This window comes from Prionailurus bengalensis, chromosome C1 (genome assembly GCF_016509475.1).
Source record: "Prionailurus bengalensis isolate Pbe53 chromosome C1, Fcat_Pben_1.1_paternal_pri, whole genome shotgun sequence".
In the NCBI taxonomy this organism is placed as follows: Eukaryota; Metazoa; Chordata; class Mammalia; order Carnivora; family Felidae; genus Prionailurus; species Prionailurus bengalensis.
In genome coordinates, this window is record NC_057345.1 from 170651387 (window position 1) to 170671583 (window position 20197).

The 20197-nt window shown below is 34.7% G+C and overlaps 1 protein-coding gene across 2 annotated transcripts in view; it reads left to right on the forward strand.

Annotated features, from left to right (window-relative positions):
* The window catches only part of PPP1R1C (protein phosphatase 1 regulatory inhibitor subunit 1C), a 119814-nt gene that overhangs the window by 33550 nt on the left and 66067 nt on the right, over positions 1-20197 (forward strand). The window lies entirely within an intron of this gene.

Here is a 20197-nt window from a genome sequence, read left to right on the forward strand (position 1 = left end):
AGCTCCCAGACTTCCCCAAACAATTAAGGACTTTGGAAGAAAAGAAAGAAAGAAAGAAAGAAAGAAATAAAGAAAGAAAGAAAGAAAGAAAGAAAGAAAGAAAGAAAGAAAGAAAGAAAGAAAAGAAAAGAAAGAAAAGATGTTAGAATCTCTAATATAGGAAAACAGTCATTAACTATTTCTTTTTGCATTTTTTAAACTTCTCCTAGAAAGAAAAACAATTAGGCAGAAGGGAGCTAATGATGAAAAATAATGTCAGACAAAGGGGCATCTGGGAAACTCTACAAAGTATAAAGAAAGTATTTATCCCTTTCCAGAAAAAAAAGAAAGTGATTATTACAAAAAGGGACCAACATTTTAGGTATCAGAGCTACTCACTGTAATACTGTAAGTGATCAATAATTATCTGTAAATGAGACAGTCAGAAACAGCAAGAAAAGGAGAGACCACAGTTGAAAAGCCTAAGTTCATACGGTTTACAATCAGGGTTAGATGATAAGACAGACTCTACAGTGGGTTGGTTGCCAATGAATAACTTGTGAGTAGATGTTTCTTCTAGTCTTGTTTTAAACTGTATTTTTTTAACGCTTATTTATTTTTGAGAGAGAGAGCATGGGCACAAGTGGGGAAGTGGCAGAGAGTGAGAGAGAGACACAGCACCTGAAGCAGGCTCCAGGCTCTGAGCTGTCAGCGCAGAGCAGGAGGTGGGGCGGTGAAGCTGGAAGCCATGAACTGTGAGACCATGACTTGAGCCTAAGTCAGATGTTTAACCCACTGAGTCACCCAGGTGCCCCTAAACTGTATGTTTTCTTCAAAAATATTGAACAGAATTAGTAGCCAATGCTTAATTTATGCTATTATTTAAATGAAATGAATAGTTTAATTAAAGAAGTCCCCACCATACATTGTAGAAAACAAATAGATGAAAATTTTTGGTTAATACAGTCTTTACACTCAAGTCAATTTACATTTTCAATGAAATTCAAAATGTATTTTGAACCACTGTGCTAGGTTTGGGGGGGTGCAAGGTGGGTGCGGGGAATCAGAGATTAAGAGAGCATAACTCATAAACCTGGGTAAAGAAAGTTTAATGAAGCTGCATTACATTCTGTACCCTCTCAGTTCTTCAAAATATTCTTTTTAAATAGTAAAACCAGCAAGAAAATAATAAGATAAAAAGTAGCAGAACCTAAAAGAGTTAAAAAGTAAAATCACATGCCATGAATTTTAAAACGTGGCAGCCAAGAAAAGAAATAGATGATTCTATCTCAACTCAGAGTAGCTCCTCATTCCTCCTCTGTCCTCAACCCCACCCCCATAAGAAGTGCAATAATACATCCTTATTTTTATTTAAAAACTTCAATTTGGAAAGACCTCTATTCTGGGGCATCCAATAAAAATCACAGGGAAGAAAATAAAACCCTGATGAGTAGGAAGTTGTCATCCACTACTGTAAAATCTCAAGGTCTCAGTAGAAGCTTGAAAATCCGTTAGAGATCATCATAATCACACTTCCATAGATCATGGGAAGAATAAGGTTATCACCCTTATGAATAACATACATTACTAACTGGTGGGGTAAATCCTGAGGTAGGGAATTTAATAAGATGTTGAAGAAATAACAGAGCCAAGACCAATGGAGTTCTCCCTCCCCACTCCTCCCTTATTAAATCCTTAAGTTATTTAAAATTTATATAAAAATTCTCAGTCCTCCACTGTAAGTTGGCAAGCAGGTAAATAAGTCAAATATAAAGTGGGAATTCTATCAAGACTAATGATATATAGTTTATCATATGAAATAAAAAAGAAATAGGATGACAATTTTGTAAACATAATACAGAGAAAAAAATAAACACTACAATGCAGCTTGCTAATACAGATGAAGAAGCCAGTATGGAAGAACATAGTATGCAAGGAACAGAAGAAAACATACTCATCAATGCTTAATACAAAAATGCTTACTAACAACATGAACATCATGGTACCACAGCTAAAACTTCAGATGAGGAGAAAAGAGAATAAAATAAAAAGGAGACCATAGGCCAGCATGACACCACTATAGGATTGATGAATACCTTACCAACAGAAATGCAACATAATAGGCAAGCCAAGAATAGAATTTCCAATATGGAAGAAAAGCTTGAGATACTTTGGATTCATGCAAAGGGAAATTACAGATGGAAACAATTAGAAAAAAGATAGAGAGGGCAAAGACAATCCAATCCAATTTAAGGACAATTGGTCTCAACTTCCTCTCTCCACCAAAGGACAATGAAATAAGAAACCCAAAGTTATAGCAGCAAATTTTTTATTGTAATAATGGAAGAAATAACTGAAGATTGAAAGGGAATTTGATGATCCAATAAAAGATTGTGTAGTGTGACTAAGATAAAATAACATTAGTATTACATTATTACAATTCAATAGTAAATGATTTTTCTGATGTGCAGGCATATAAAAAAAAATTGCTCCTTCTCACAGAAGGTGGTAGGGGAAACATTTATGTAGTTCTAAAGGAAAATGTAACTCAACATATTTACTCTAGTCAAATTATCTTTGTATATCAAAGTATGGATATTCTCAAACATGCAAGAACTCAGGAAAGAGTTTTTCTGAACTTCTCTGAGGTCTTCTGAAAAAAAAAAAAACAATAATGATATCCAGCAAACTCAAAGAGTAATTAAAACAAAAAATATTCAGGATGAAGAAACTGTTATGTTTGCAAGCATCTATCTATTCTTACCATTAAGGTTAAACAACTGTGTTTTGAAAAAGAATGTAAATATTACAAATCCTGAAATAAAAGAATTTGAATGAAAAAGTTCAGGGCTTAGAGAAGAAGCTCGAGGAAAGACAGAAGTTCTAATTTCTTCATTTTTCATTGTATAGTCACAATTGATAATAACTTGAAATATTAGTTAAAATAATGGTGTCTATTACTTTTTTTTCATAATGTTACAGTGATCTTTAAAGAGCTATTACCTCTTAGGTGAAAAAAAAAATTATTGAACTTTACCAGCTTCTTTTTAAAATTTCTTTTCTTTTTTTTTACATTCATTTATTTTTGAAGAACAGAGTGAGACAAAGTGTGAGCAGGGGAGGGGCAGAGACAGAAGGAGACACAGAATCTGAAGCAGGCTCCAGGCTCGGAGCAAGAGATCAGCACAGAGCCTGATGTGGGGCTCGAACCTACAAACTGTGAGATCATGTCCTGAGCCAAAGTCAGACGCTCAACCGACTGAGCCACCCAGGCACCCCTGAACTTTACCAACTTCTAAGTTTTACAACCTCAGTATCTTTTCCTCCTGTTACATTGTAGAAATATTAGAGCATTTATTAAAACTAGAAAACTGTCAAACATATACTAATGACTTCCAAATCAGTGTCTTGAGTCAAAAATATTGCATGATTTTTAGATGTCTATGTTTAAAAATTGTCTAGACATCTTATTTTGGGTGTCCCAGAGGTATATCAAACTTAACATATAAGAAAGTAAATTTAACACTTCCTTGCACTTCCTCACAACTGCCACTTCTCGTGTATTCTTTGACATCCAACCAATCCCCAATTACTGCCAATTTTATCTTCTATTTCTCAAATGTACCCCACATCTCCATTGCTACCACCAATTCTTAAGTCAGGCCCTTACCATCTTTGTTCTGCAATAACCTTGCATGACTCAGGCCAACTCTGATTTTATATTTCTCTTTTCTAACAGAGTGATAGTCTTAAAATAAACATCTAACCAGATCCATGCCCTATTTAAACACTTTAAAACCAGACCCCAAGAAATGCAGAAAAGGTCCAAGTTGCAGAAAAGGTCCAACCAAGTTCATCTGCATGATGTTAAAGACTCCCTATGACAAGACTTCTTTTTATTCTCATCCCTACCCTAAACCAATCTGAACTGCTTCTAGGTATCAGGGCACAGGATACTATTTTATAAATGTATCCTTTTATTCATGCTGTTTGTTTCTGCCAAGCTTTTCTGAATCTTCTAGTGATCTACTTCTTCCTCTTTGTCATGATTCAGGTATGGATTCTGGAAGCTCTTTTTTTAACTCTAGACTAATGTGTGTGTCTTTTCCAGGTTTCCTTAAATCTGTGTGTACATAATATACTTCATCATTGATTTATTCATGCAATGAAACATTTTTGAGCGCCTACTATAGCTAGGAAACTGTCTTACTTGGGATAAAGGCTAAGTTCTTTCCCTTACTGAGTGTGTGTTTAGGAAGGGAAGACAAATATTAAATAAATCAGTACACAAATGATTAATTTATGATAATCATGATAAATGCTATCAAAAAGACTTAAAGGTGTCATCAGATTGTATAATGAGAAATATATGTAGCCTAGTTTGAGGAATCAGAGGTCTTCTTCCAGGAATTAATATGTGATGTGTAAAAAGGGACCAAGGTAGAATACAAACTTTTTCATGTAGAAGGAAGAACATATGCAAAAGCCCTGACTGGGAAAGAGAATAGTGCTTCTGAGGAACGACAAGGCCACTGAGACTAAAGAGCAAAGGTTGTGCAGCAAAAGTGTCATGAGATGAAGTGTTTACCATATTATATTGAAACTATTTCTCCATCAATACACCATGAGCTTTTTTGAGGGCTGGACTGGCCCAGCTGATCTTCTAGTCACTCATACCTATTAAACCAATTTGGGCCAACTTAAATAAAAAGTTTAAGTTGGAAGATATAAGGAAGTCATAGACGTGGTGGGAATGCTGATCAACAGGTTGAATTCAAGTAGATCCTGGGGTCAAGAAAGCAAATTATAATCTCTCCACATTCATCCCAAGAAGAAAATCATTATTCCTCAAAATCTATCAGGTTGCTGTTGGGCAGAAAATGAGATGCTAGGCCAATAAATCAACAAATGACTAGAATCAACATGTGTTGACCACAATCAACAAAGATTCACAACACTCACCATGGTCCTTGGCACATATTAGGAATGCAAAGTTTGTTGGATTGAACTGCGCTCCCATAGCCCTTACACACTTTTAACATACGACTTATTTCGCTGCACTGTGATTTTTTGGTCTGTGTCTTCTTGAAAGAAAGGACTGTATCTTATTTCACTCTGTATTCCTAGTACCTAGCCCAATGCCTGGTACCTTGTTGCTCAATAACTACTTGGAGAGGGAATGACAAGTGACTATGTGCCCATGTACGTATCTGTTAAATATCTCAGCAGTCTAAGAATCTGGAATCTCCATCACTATATCACGTTGCTTCTTCTCACCCCCACATGGAGCAGGAGACCTGATTCACAAAGAAAGTTTACTGAATAAATGAATGAGTGAATGAATGAAGAAATGGTTGTTATGATACAAAGCTAGGTTTTAAAATCAAATGCCTAAGTAAAACATTTTTACAATGTTTCATCAGTTTTTAACAACTGCTCAACTTATTTTTTGAAGAATAAACCTCTAACCAATCATGTAAGTGCCTCGGTTATAAAAGATAATTGCCATGAGGATTTATGTACGTATTTTTTCCACATACAGTTTACTTCTTGGCATTCTTACTGCCAACTCTAAATACACTAGGGGGATAAAAGAAGCTAAATTTGTTTCTGAATCATCCAACAAAGGCTTTACTATAGAGACCTATGTTGTCCTCATTAATTTCATTGTGCTTTAAACACAACTTATTTTGCTTCTTCATAGACAAGGGGTTTGACTAAGTGGTGGAAGGGAGAGCAGATTCTCCAAAACAAGCCCCTTCCATGAAACGAGGTAGAAGGCTGGAGCTACAAAGTCAATGCAAACTGGGTTTAAATTTATTTGGTAGAGGGGCTCCTAGGTGGCTCAGTCAGTTAAGCATCCGACTTCACCTCAGGTCATGATCTCACAGTCCGTGAGTTCGGGCCCACATAGGGCTCTGTGCTGACAGCCTGGAGCCTGCTTCAGATTCTGTGTCTCCCTCTCTCTGACCCTTCCCCATTCATGCTCTGTCTCTCTCTGTCTCAAAAATAAATAAACATTAAAAAATTTTTTAAATTTATTTGGTAGAACAAGAGCTCCTTTCCCTCTTACAGTCTGTAACTCTACAAAGTTTCTCCTCTCAATGATTCAGTGGGTCTGCTCAGATCTGTTTTCAAATCCTGATTTTACCACTTACTATTTGATGTGTCCCTTTCATCGCCTATAAACTGAGAATAATGAAAACTACCCAATAATGTTGTTTAAAGGCTTAAATAGGATAACATATGTAAAGGACTTAGCAAGTCCTGATACAAAGTAAGTACTCAAACAGCAGTTATTAGATTATTTTATTATTATTTACTGCTCACTTCCATATGCATATATAAAATTAACAGACATTTTAAACATGAAATTACTACACAGGCATACTAATACTTAATTCTGATTTTCAGCATAATTTTTAGTATTTGGACAGCTGCAATAATCAACTGGAATATGTTCATTTAGAAGGTGATTCCTAAGATATTTCTATGCAGTTCCAATATCAACATTCCACAGTTCTAAATTTATTGAGAACAAAGACAATGTAATAATTATAACTTGCACTTCCTGACAAAATATTTGATATAGAGCCATAATGTATCTTATCAAAATATTGTTTTAAAGATCACTATAGGGGTGTGTGCATGTATATATAAATATGTGTATACAATGTGTGAATATATGTGTGTATATATATATATATATATACACATATATACAAAACATTAAATGATCCATTCATAAGTACTTACATTGTAAGTCACATTTTCAAGGTAAACTCACTAAAGGCCTATATTTCTTAGCCTATCCTTCTGTTATGCTAGTTAGCAGTTTTAAAAAGAATAAAGTCTTATACATTCAGTTTTGAGAACACAAAGATGAAAGAGGCAACATATTAGCAACACATAAATTTCAGAGACTTTTGTGGATCTGTAAAAATTCTATCAGAGAGGCTAAATACCAGAACAAGTTGAAGCTTGAAAATAAAACACACATATAAAATAGCTTTTAGATCCTTTAGGAGCAAGAAAAAAAAAAGGCATTCCCAATTGTCTTAAGATGCAGTAATTTTAGTTTAAAAACAAGAGCAAACAAACAAAAAGAGGTCTTCAACTTTTATATTTCCTTCATCCCTTTCTGTAAGGAGAATTTACCTCTAAGTGAAGATGTGCTATGAGCATTGTTAAAACAGACCTGAAGATAAGCTTAGTAATAAAGAGAGAGAGAGAGAGTACTGCTTGTTACTTTAAGTTCAGGTTCCCAGGCTCAGAAAAAAAGTATATCATAAGATCATAAAAAAATAGCAATTATGACCAAAGAGCTATTGCTGTCAACATTTAAAGATACAAGTAAAATAAATGAACTGGAAGAAGACTGCAGGGAATCTTGATGTTTACAGCTGAGAGAACAGCAGAGTTTAGAAACTGTGAACAATTAATTTGACCTTAATTTGAAGCAAACTCTATTCCAGACTTCTCAGTAATCTAAAATGTTGATTCCTAGACACAAGTAGGTTCATTAAAAACAAATCATGTTCCCACAACTTTATTTTTACTCTTTTAGCAGATATACTATATTAATTGATCTAGGCAATGCTTAAAACATATGTATACCAATAATATACCTAGCAAATATCTCCTGATAGTCATATATATAGGATGAAAAATAACTCTGGATTATAATGCACTTAGTTCATTATTTTTCATGTAACCCTACCTAAAGATCAGTGGATATATACGGGCCTAGTAACTAAATGATTTGCCTCTTCTTAAGCCATTTTGTTTGACATTTTTATTAATGACTCTAAGTGAAGTCTTGCTAAAACCCCAAAGCTGGAAAGACTTATGTAGATATCAGATGGTAGAATCAAAGACAAAGGTTGAAAGCCTTCCAGATTAAATACATCAGGGAAGAATATAAGATCCTTTGTTTAACTACTGAAAGAGAAAGAAAGAAAGAAAGAAAGAAAGAAAGAAAGAAAGAAAGAAAGAAAGAAAGAAAGAAAGAAAGAAAGAGGAAGGAAGGAAGGAAGGAAGGAAGGAAGAAAAAGAAAGAAAGGTTTATGTGAATCAAATCCATAGACTTAGACAAAATAGGCTATGTGACCCTATTGTATATGGCCACTGATGTAGTATTTTGCAACATTAAGAGAACTATGATGTACCTCATTGGGATACAGTATTCAGTTCTGAAAATCAGCTTTAAGAGGGTCATCAACTGACAAAGAGTAATGTGGATGTGGGCTGAACCTCCAGGAGGGTAGATTTTAGCTCAGAACAGAAAACAATATTCTAATGGTTAAATTTTATAACAGATTGCATAAAAATTCCTCAATTCACTCCCTTTTACTAAAACTGTTTAAGCTGATATTGAAAGACAGTCTGTTAGGATTCACAGAAAAGATTCTTGCTTTGAGTAGGATTTTATTTTCCCAGCTTTATCAAAGTATAACTGACATATGGCATTGTGTAAGTTTAAGGTATAGAATGTAATGATTTGATTCATGTACATACTGCAGAATGATCAATAATTATCTTTTGTGTGTGCTTGTGCGTGTGTGTGATGAGAATACTGAATATGTGCTATCCTAGAAATTTTCAAGTATATAATACAGTATTATTAACTATAATGACTAGGCTGGACATTAGATCCCTGGAACTCATTCATGTTACAATTGGAAGTTTGTACCATTTGACTAACATCTCCTTATTTCCTCCACCCCTAACCCCTAATAACCACCATTCTACTCTGTGTCTATAAATTGAGGTTTTTTTTTTTTTTTTTAGATTCTACATATATGCGTAATCAAATAGTATTTGTTTTTCTCCATATGTCTTACTTCCCTTAAACATAATACCCTAAAAGTCCATCAGTGTTGTCACAAAAGGCAGAACTTCCTTCTTTTTTTTTTTTTTTTTTGGCTGAATAATATTTTAATGCATGTGTGTATAAAATCACATTTTTAATCCAATCATCCATCCACAGATACTTAGGTTGCTTCCAGGTCACACCTATTATGAATAATGCTACAATAAACATGGGGGTATAGATACCTCTTTGAGATTGTTGGTTTCATTTCTTTCAGATATATACCCAGCATTGGGATTGCTGGATCATATAATTTTTTGATAAATTTTTTTGATCATATAATTTTTTTATAATTTTTTGACAAAGTACAACACAGTGTTCTATAGTGACTGCTCTCAATTTATAATCCCACCAACAGTGCAAAAGGGTCCCCTTTTCTTTACGCCCTCACCAGCACTGGTTCCTTCTTGTCTTTTTGATAACCATTTTAACAGGTGTGAGGTGATATCTCATTGTAGTTTTGTAGTTTTGATTTGTACTTCCTTCCTTTAAAACTATGTATGCAACTCCAAACATTGAGCCACCAGAGAAATCAAAGAAGGAATTGACTAGGAAAGGATGATGGCCAATTATTGGGAGAGCAAAAGAACACACAAATCAGCATTTTAAAAATTCAGTATTTATAGAGTTATGTTTAGATGAGTGAAAAATGCATTTGGTCAACCACTTCATATTCAAATTCAAGTGTGTGGAAGTAAATTTGATCCATCTGTCCCTGAATTATTTTCTTAAACCACCAACATTTTGTTTTACAAGAATTGATTTCCAACAAGTCTTATGATATCCCCAACCTCCTGACAAACCTGCTCAGAGTCTGAAATATAGTTATTGTACTGAACTTTCTCAAATATGCTGTTTTTTTAAATTAAAACTAAAAACAGGCAAAAGAGTATTTGATTTGCCTGTTACAATGCCACTCATACTGAAATCAAACATAAAATATGCACAAAAAGAAAAGGATCTACATAGTATCTATTTTTATTATATATATTCCAGATATAGTACAATACAAATTATCTAGACAGCAAGCTTTGTGTAAGCAGTTTACACATACAAGTTTAAAAGTGGAATGGGTGACCCAGGACAAATTCAGGTCCACTCTGAAGAATGACTTAAATCATATACATTGCCAATGGAGTTTCCCCATCTACCCTTTGGCTGCTCCTTTGTCTTATAGGCATGTCTTCCCCAGCCTACCTCTTCCCTTTGTTTTTAGGGCTGTCATGTAGGCCCTCTGCTTCTCTAATTCTCCACCCTCTCTCTCACTGTCATCCTTTCCCATGGCATCACTGACCACCTACATGCTGATGACTCCCAGATCTGTATCTTCGCTCTGCTTTCACTTCCAAGAGATGATTTCTGAATTCTTCCCACTTGAAACATTAATAAGTACCTCAAAATCAACATTCCATAAGTACTCCAATTATGACCCAGAAATTGATATAATATTTGACTTCCTTCTCCTCTTTTGTCACTCCCCTCCCACATCCAGTCAGTCACAAAGTCCAGTCCATTCTTTCTCTTAAACATCTCTCTAACCTTGTTCAAATCATCATATTCCATCATGGGAATTACTGAAATACCGTCCTAGTTGAATTAGCTATATATCCAAGATGGACCCCTGCAATCCATTCTCCACACAATTGTCAGAATAATCTTTCTACAAGGGAAATCTGATCATGCCTTCACCTGGTTAAAACCCATCAGTGGTTTCTCATCACTTTAGAAAGAACACCAAACTTCTTAATATCATTACAAAGCTCCAAATTATCTAGCTCCTTCTTAAGTTTTCACTCTGTTCTCTCTGAACCTACTCCTATCATTCAACAGTCCAAATATTTGAGTTTTGTTCAATACCTAAGAAACTGTCATGCTCTTTCACACCTCGGGATATCCCCACAAATAGCCTCTTCTGGTTAAAATCTCTTCTCCCCCCCTCATCTAACTTCCTTGTCCCATCAACTTTCCCTATCCCACCTACCTTTGCTGTCACATCAGCTTGGATGTCCTTTCCTCTGAGAAGTCTCTGTGGCTCTGCCAAAACTAAGCTTGATGTCCTTGACATATGCTTGTACCACACCTTGTGCTTCCTCCATCACAGTCTTTATTTATAACACTGTACTGTGGTTGTTTCAGGCTGAACCCCAGTTCCTAGCAGGATGCCCTAAATGTATTATACATGCAATAAATTATTATTAAAATACTGGATGCATTTTAGATCCCTGGTGACAGCCTTCTAAAAAACACAATCTATCATATAACCGATAAACTGCATTTATGTGTTTTCATTTAATTTTCTTCTTATATCACCATTCATAGGAAAAAATGTTTTAAGACTTAAAAATGTTTAAAATATAAAGCTATTTTTCCCTCCTGACACACACACATACAGACACACACATGATTTTTCTGTTTTCCTATCTGAACTTGGTGATAAACATGTTGAAGTAGTATCTAATTATAATACTTTTTCCTCTAATAGTTCTTCCATGTATCTACTATAAATAGTCATTTCTTTCTATACTGTGAAATCCTCAAGTAAACTATATCTGAGATAATTTTTTTTTTTTTGAGAAACAGCATGAAGGTTAAGGTTTCCAGGACAGGAAAAATACCAAGAGTTGAAAAGACAACCTGACTACACAGATATTTAATTCCTTCAATCTTTAAAACTGAGTGAATGAGGGACACCTGGGTGGCTCAGTCGGTTAAGTGTTTGACCTAGGCTCTGGTCATGATCTCATAGTTTGTGGGTTCGAGCCCTGCATGGAGCTCTGTGCTGACAGCTCAGAGCCTGGAGCCTGCTTCAGATTCTGTGTCTCCCTCTCTCTCTGCCCCTTCCCTACTCATGCTCTGTCTCTCTCTGTCTCTCAAAATGAATTAAATAAATAAATAAATAAATAAATAAATAAATAGGGTTTTAAAAAATTAAAAAATAAAAATAAAACTGAGTGAATGAAATATTTTTTGTTAGAAATATTACCTAGAATGTGAAATAATGTTTATAGATGATCTACTGACGAAAGCTAACTTCTGTACTTTCCAAGACTTTCAAGACTTTTTCTACAAAAAGTTATGTAAAGTAGAGGAGAATTATAGTTCCACTGACCTTTCCTTCCATAACTAACAGAAGCGTATTTATCATCAGTGATAGGAATGCCTTCAGTTGATTAAGCCATGAAAATATTATCCTGTTGTTTATAGGTACTCACATGTACTCAATGTGTTGAGTGACACCTTGTAATTTTTAGGAATTTATCTTCCATTTAAACTAAAAAAGGGATGTTTGCCTCTTGTTATAGAAAATTCTCATTAAAAGGAGGAGACTGGTGCTTCATTTTAAGTCATTTTACAATGGTATACTCATAACAGAATTACTCAGATAAAATTATTTTGAAATTCACAGTGGTGTGTCTACACAGTTGAAACACAGAGGAATTTGGAAAAAAATTAAATTTTTTTCAATAGAGAATATCAAATAGCATGATTAAGAAGTAAGAATCTGACTTAAACAAGAAATCCTGTAGTTTAGCAGTTTGATGAAGGTAGAGAGACTCCAAAATTGTCAAATATCCACTTATATTTGGCTTCAAAAGAATACACGGAAACCTAATTTTAAGTTTAGCTTTGCCTGCCATTTTTTATGCATGAACTGCAGCCCCAACTTGACCTTTGAAAATTAGGAGCTAATAATTCAAATTAGAAATAATTTCAAGTTGAATAATCATGTCAAGTAATTAAATTTATAAGATATAAAGAAATATTTTTGAAGTTTACTTTATATTCCATTATCTTTTTTACAAACTGAAACTATTATATTTTCTCTAATGATTGATGTAAGTTGCAAAGCAAATTTAATAAGTCTTGTCAACTTTGACAGCCAGTGTGAAAAAGGAGGAAATGTTCTATGGAGTGCAAAGAGTACTAAATATTCCAAATATTGGTAAACAGCCAATTCTTTTCCAACTCCAATGCCACTCAGATCCATCTCTAAAGTTCTCAAAATTTCTTCGAAATTTTCTATCATTACCATTCAAATGATTAACCTCTGAATATTGTTCTCATGTTCACCTCAATCATTTCTTCTACTCTTATTTATAAGGTGCCTAGTTATGGGACTTCATCTGGGGACTCTGCTAAGAATATCTTTGTGACATTTTCTGTGATAGAATAATGAAATTTTAGTGTTTTAAATTGGTTAAAACCTATTCAAATCCTAACTAGATTTCATTTTATTAGGTCAAAATGACATAGAGCACATTGTGGGGAAGATAAGTGTTTATTAAATAATTACTTGATTGGTTGTCCACATTACCTGAAACATTTGATAATTATTTTTTTTTAATTTTTTTTTTCATTTTTTTAAATTTATTTTTGGGACAGAGAGAGACAAAGCATGAACAGGGGAGGGGCAGAGAGAGAGGGAGACACAGAATCGGAAACAGGCTCCAGGCTCTGAGCCATCAGCCCAGAGCCCGAAGCGGGGCTCGAACTCACGGACCGCGAGATCGTGACCTGGCTGAAGTCGGACGCTTAACCGACTGCGCCACCCAGGCGCCCCATCTGATAATTATTTTTAAGTAAATGGATAAAATTGATGTAAAAATAAAATGTATAATTTATCATCAGTTCTCTAGGTAATTCTAAGAAAAGGAGATGGAATTTTCCCCCCAAAGTTTATTTCATTATTTTGAGAGAGAATGCATGTGAGCACACAGGGCAGGGGCAGAGAGAGAACCCCAAGCTGACTCAGCATTGTCAGGACACAGCCCTATGCAGGGCTTGATCTCATGAACCTAACCATGAGATCAGGACCTGAACCAAGATAAAGAGTCGGACACTTAACCAACTGAGCCACCTAGGCACCCCAAAGGATATGGAATTTTAAAAAATTAGAGCTACTAAAACAAGTGTGGGTGATTAAACTGATGTCATTCCCTACCCTCTCCTGAAAAAAATTTTTAAAAACATGCATTAAAGGAGTAAATTTATTTTCCTGGAGCAAATGTGAGAAATCCAAACTCCAGATAGGCAGAACAACTTTACCTATGATTGAGAATCACCACTGATGGGATGACGCAACAGTTCTTTGGCCCTCATGTAAGCTGATTCTGTGGTAGGATAAAATATGTTTTATAAGAGAAACCAAGTTTACAAAAATCAAGAATACTAATGAAAAGCAGACTTTTGAGGTTTTAAATGATCTGATTTTTCTGTTCTTTTTTTACTGTGTTTGGAAGTGGCAGCAGAAATGATGAAATATAAGCATAAAAACAGTTTGGAAGATTTCTAACCTCTCTCATAAGACAATTGCTGGTTGAGAGTTCTTAATAAACCAACATGATCCATTTTGTTTTCCTTGTCATCTCCTTCACTATTTCCACATAGAATATATATCTGATTCTCACTGACTGCCACAGAAATGAACCATTTTGTAGGGGGCTCTGAGAGATAAAAACCTATTTGGTAATGAGGTTATATGCCAACTTCTATCAGTTAAAAGTAGAAAGCTATAAATAATACTGAAAGAACAATACAGCTGTGTGAATCTTGGCACAACAGGATGAAACTATTTCTACTGTTTGCTTCTTTTCCCCATGTCTCCTTTCCAGCGCATATAAATTCATTGCTCTGGTGGTTTTAATTTGGGCCCCAGTTTTGGCTAAATCTAAGAACTCAAAGAAAAACACAGCTGAAACCACTGCCTAGTGGCTTAACTCACAGCCTCAAATGATAGGCCTCCAACAGAGCCCAGCAGGCTTTCTGCAAAAAGGCCCCTGACTAGAGCTCATTTTGAAAAGTGGAGAGTTTGATAACAAGTCAGAAAGAGGTTTCACCATAGCTGTCTTAGGAGATTCTGCATTGCCCTACTAAAAAGAAACAGTGAGTGTTCTACGTAAGAAACACATGATAGATTTCTCTGGCACTTTTAACTGACTGATTCTATGCTGGAATGCTAAAACCACAAGGTAATGACAAATTTACATGCCCAATGAAGAGCTGAGCTGTGCACAGCAATTTCTTTCATTTGCATTTGATTTATCTTATTCAGTTCTGAAGGCTCACGGGTCAGTGACTGTTCTCGAACTAGTAGACCTAAAGCCATCTATACAATTTTTGTCTTTAACTCTGCCCTTCTCTGTATTACACAGCCATAGATGATCTCGTCAATACTTGTGATCCAAGGGTTTCTGAGAAGATGTTCAACCTTCAAATATGTTAGATACCAAAATACAGAATCTGCAGAAGGGTAATCATTTAGATTTCACTGCTGTTTTCAGAGATCTGATGGCAAATTCCTTCTGAGACTGTCAAAGATGGCACCAATGCCCGTGTGATTTAGTCTCCACGGCACCTCAGAAAGAAGACTATGAATTGCTTTTCTCTGCTACTACTCCTCTATGGGAGAGAATTAATTCTTTTTTCACAAATTAGTGCTAGGAAAAATGAAAAGGAAACACTGACTGAAAATACACTAGGGATCTAGCATAGTATCTGCCAAGGCGGATAACTCCATTTATTAGACAAAAAGTGGAACATAGAACAGAAAGATATGCTGGGCAAGTCTTCAGTTTTGTTACTCCAGTCCCACATAATCAACAAAATCTCTGGATTCTGTTCCCCCACAGTAGTCCTCTGCCAGGGGCCAAATCGGACTTGGTGGCCTGGCCTGTCACTCTGCAATGTCTCTGGTCTCTGTAGTTTGCTCTGCAGATCTTCATGCATTCTTTACTTTATCTTGCTTTTCTAGTTGTGATAAGTGGTATCACTGGCCTATGGTGAACTGATACATACCACTCCAAGCAAAACCTCAAAATTTCATATTAAAGCATGTTTTATTATTCTGTTTACTTTCTTAGCTCTGTGACTATCCCATATAATTTCAACTCAGTCTTTTAGTAATCTTTCTCTAATAGTCCAGACTCTCAGTGGCTGTGTCCCTAATCTTAATGCTTAGTTTCACGAAAGCTGATCTTTACCACCTACTTATATGACCCTGCCAGCTTGTACTATAGCTTGAAATCCCAATTCTGGTCTTTAGGACTGAATTGCCTCTCAGAATTCGAATCTATCTGCTGACATTGTTCCAGTTCAGTATTTTGGGTACAAAAATGCTGCCTCTACTACCTACTCAACACTGCAATCTTCTGCTTGTCCACGTGTTAACTCTTAATGGTACCTCCAGACCACCTGTTTGGATGCCACCCTCACCAGTTCTCTGATCAGTGTCACACTCTGGTAATACCTCATGCATTGATCCCACAGCCTGGCTTAATTACCTTATTCTTCCAGACCCCTGCCAAAATACTCATCTTGCTTCACTTAGTTATATCTGTCTTCCTGTCATCTATAAACCAGCACTTGTATTTTTACAATAAAGTGGAGTGCAAAACAACTGCAAAGCTGAGAGGAAACTTCAAAAGAAAAACATTTTAACGTAGAAGGCTTTTTCCACATCATTTATCAATTTGGGTGTGCTTTGCATACATTTCCTTAGAGTGTGAGTCCCAGAACACATTTGACCACAATTTCAACCAGATTGTATTATAGCAGTCAAACATTCTCTCTTGACTAACTTTACAAAGGAGAGAATCAAAAACATTCTCTCTGAATGTTCAGGGAAGCTTCCCATAGAGAAGGAAGTACGTTCTGGTTTTAAACAAAAACAAAACGGCAGCTAAGCCTTTTATAATCCAGCAACACACACAGACTGGATGCGAAAATAACCTATCCTTATCTACTTTGAATTTTACTAAGGAATTTGATGGCAAAAGATGGGCATTCACTTCGAACACTAGCTTAACAGGATAGAAAAAGAAATGGGAGAAAGAATATGTGCATGAATGAGATTTATTCTGCAATTTTATTAATATTTTCTGTGCCCAGTTTATTATTAGTGTTCCTGAAAAAGAGGAAGAATAATTTAGATGCTGGCTAGTGTGTAAAATCTGTGCAATTGTAGCGTTTACTCTCTTGGTAGATTAGTAGAAGAAGGGAAAAATCAATTTCTAGTAATATTTAGTATGGCAGCTGGAATACTGTGGTTTAATGAGGGACGTTTCAGAGTTCTAGAGCACAAAGTGGTAATGTTCATAAGAGCCAGTCCTGGTTTTTCTTGGTAACTAAATATCATTACCACATGGGTTGTAATATTTCCATTGGTGGACATTTTTAAAAAGTAAAAATCAGTCAAGAAATTACTACTTTGTCATCACGTCTTGTAAACTTACATGACCTCTATTTTTCAATTCAAACTTTGCTAAACGCATATGCGATTCTTATAGATCTATTAGATGAGTCTCACTGCCTCAGAAGACACATAGAAAATATTTTTTAATCAAAAACTTGACTAGCATATAGGAGTGAATGTTGACAGCCAAAAAATAACCTCTCCATATCTATCTCCACTCTTTGAATATATTTAAACCATCAATTTTTGGATTTAAAGATGTATATGAAATATTTCAGGTTTAGTGAAGACAGATGGTTAATATTTTATAAAAATTTTTAAAAATGTGATAATATAATGATTCATAGCATATACTTTTCCTACATTTTTGAAAATACGATAAAGCACTAATTGTAGATTAAGGATTTTTAATGATAAATTTAGTGAAGTATTAAATGACACTGAAACAAAAATTTTAGCAAAATAAATAAAAAAGGTAATTCAGGAAATTAGTCTGATCTCTTCCAGGATTTATTTTAAGGGATGGTTTTGAATAATTATAGTTTAAATATAAAGGTGTCAATGACCTCTGCTCCTACAATCGCTGCCTTTAGAAGGATCTGTCTGTAGAGGCACTGTCTTAGATTGCTTAATATGGAAGAGATGCAAGATTTTTTCAGTTATTAATGAAAAAATTATGGAAAGTGCTGTAAGTTAATGGATTGAACACTTAATTCCACATACAACAAACCATTCAATTGATAGGAAGTTAAGAACTTTGAATTAATCTTCATCCAGGTTTTTGTCATACAAAATTTTTCTAGATTTTAGAATCCTTTTCACTTGACTTTGTAATCATCTCCCTAAGTAGATAAATATATACTAGTTAGAACATCAAGTGACAATCTCAAGTATACCTATAAAAAGGCAATCCAGTAGAAACTCAATGTGGATGGCAGACTTTTAAAAGAGGCCATTCCAATGTTCATTCCTGAACTTTCCTTTGGTAGAGACAATAGGGATGGAAGAATCTGATTTTTCTTAACCTATTATTCCAACAAAGTCACAGGCAACTAACAGATTAAAGCATGGTTTTTATGGCAATTGGCTACAGAGAAGAGAAACTATGGAAACTGAATTTATTACACTGCAGTTAAATGATGGAGTGGACACATTAATCATGTGAGTGTCACAAAACAATTCAAAATTATTATTTGTAATAAGGTTTTGCATATGCTTTAGGTGGCCAGAGTTCTGACTCCATGCTAAATTGGACAGATAAAATAAGAATCTGTGAAAACAAACCTATAGTCTTTGTCATTGGAAGAAAAGGATATTGGGAAATCTCAATTTCCTTCCTCCTGTTTGAGCAGTTATATTTGGCTGTTACCTTGTCTGCTAAGTTATGTTTAGACAATGCCAAAGGAATGCCGTGATAAATAAAACAATCTATAATTTAGCTGGTGTGTGTGTGTGCGCGCGCATGTGTATGAGACTTGTCATCATACATAATAATGGTGGTTTTGTCAAATTCAATCCTCTTATAATGAATTCTACTGTACTGGATGATGATTAGACACACTAGTTTCTCCTATAACACTCTCCCACATCAATAACACAAATGTGAGATCACTGCAACAACACGGAAGAATGTTGTTTTGCTGTTTCAACCTGCAATTTTGTAAACTGAGGAAAGGAAATTATTTACTGCTTTTTAGGATTATTCCTGATTTGGTCTTTTGGTGTGAAATTACCTAAAATCACAAAATATGCAGGTTTTTTTATTGTGTTCTAATATTTTCAGTAAAAGAAAATGATTATATGATCATATAACAAACATGTATGATTATAATTTGTTGTCAAGTGGCTAAAATAGACTAAATTCCTGTCTATTTTACTTATTCCTGTCAGCTAACTAAAATAAGTCCCAAATGAGTGAAGTGGGAAAAAAAACATGTTTAAATTCTAAAAAAAATGTAATTTATGTTACCTTTTTTGATACTCCCCAAAAATTCAGAGTAGAGAAGAAACAGAAGCTATTCTGGAATCATGAAAAACAGACTCATAATATAAAACAAAATTGTATATTTTTTAAAAGTACTTTTAACTGGCTAACTTAATCAGTTCGAGACTGATATTAATAAGAAAAACTAACCAACAAGAAAAAAACCTTTTTCATTGAATTATGAAACGGTGAAGTCTATACAGTTGTCTTGAAAAGACATTATTTTAGTGTGTGTTATATTCAGACAGTAAGAAGGCACAAGGCTGAATGACTGGACACCATTTTGTTCTCAAAACAATAGGTTCTGAGTCCTGGGATAAAATTTGAAAACTCCTAAGGAATAAATAAAATCTTAAGAAACACAACTGACATTTAACCAACCAATGGATCACAGTACATGCATTGTTAAAGTGGATCATATTTCATATTTACTTAAAAGATGATAGCAAAAGATTTTGCTTTGATATAACTGCTCAATTCAGTGTATTCACAGTTACCTGATAATGACCCAGATACTTCCAGGAATATCAAACAATTGTGATTGCTGTCCTTAGCCAATAGTTCCTGTCTGCTCACCCCTACACAAGGGAGGGCAAATTTATTAGGTTCCACAATTCCATAACTTCTAAAAGTCTAGTAATCAAGATATAAGATTAGAATAAATAATAGTTCCATATACTATTCATTCTAGCTGCTTGTCTTTTGTTTTGTTTTGTTTTGTTTTTGCTGCTTGTCTATTTTGGTCTCTTACTACATGAAATATAGACAGTATGCATTGTGGACTTCTATAGAAATTTTACTACCTATATACGTGTTTCTATATATCCACACGATACGTACACATAGTTTTTCATTGTATGTATGTAATGTATGTTCACTAGAAAAAGAAACAGTACAGGTAAAGTGTTATTCAATCACCGAAGATAACTACAGTTAACGTATTGAATATATCCTTTTATGAATATACATGCACTTCTCTATCATCTCTGGGTTATCTATACTTTATGAAATAAAAATACCATTCCTTTGGTTTTGAAATCCTTTTAGTACATCTTTTCACGTCAATTGATGCAGATCTGTATCACTGACTTGAGACAGTTATTCCTTGATGAACACCTCGTTCAGTGTTTGGACCATGGGCTCAGCCTCTCAGCCTTGGCGCTCACCTGAG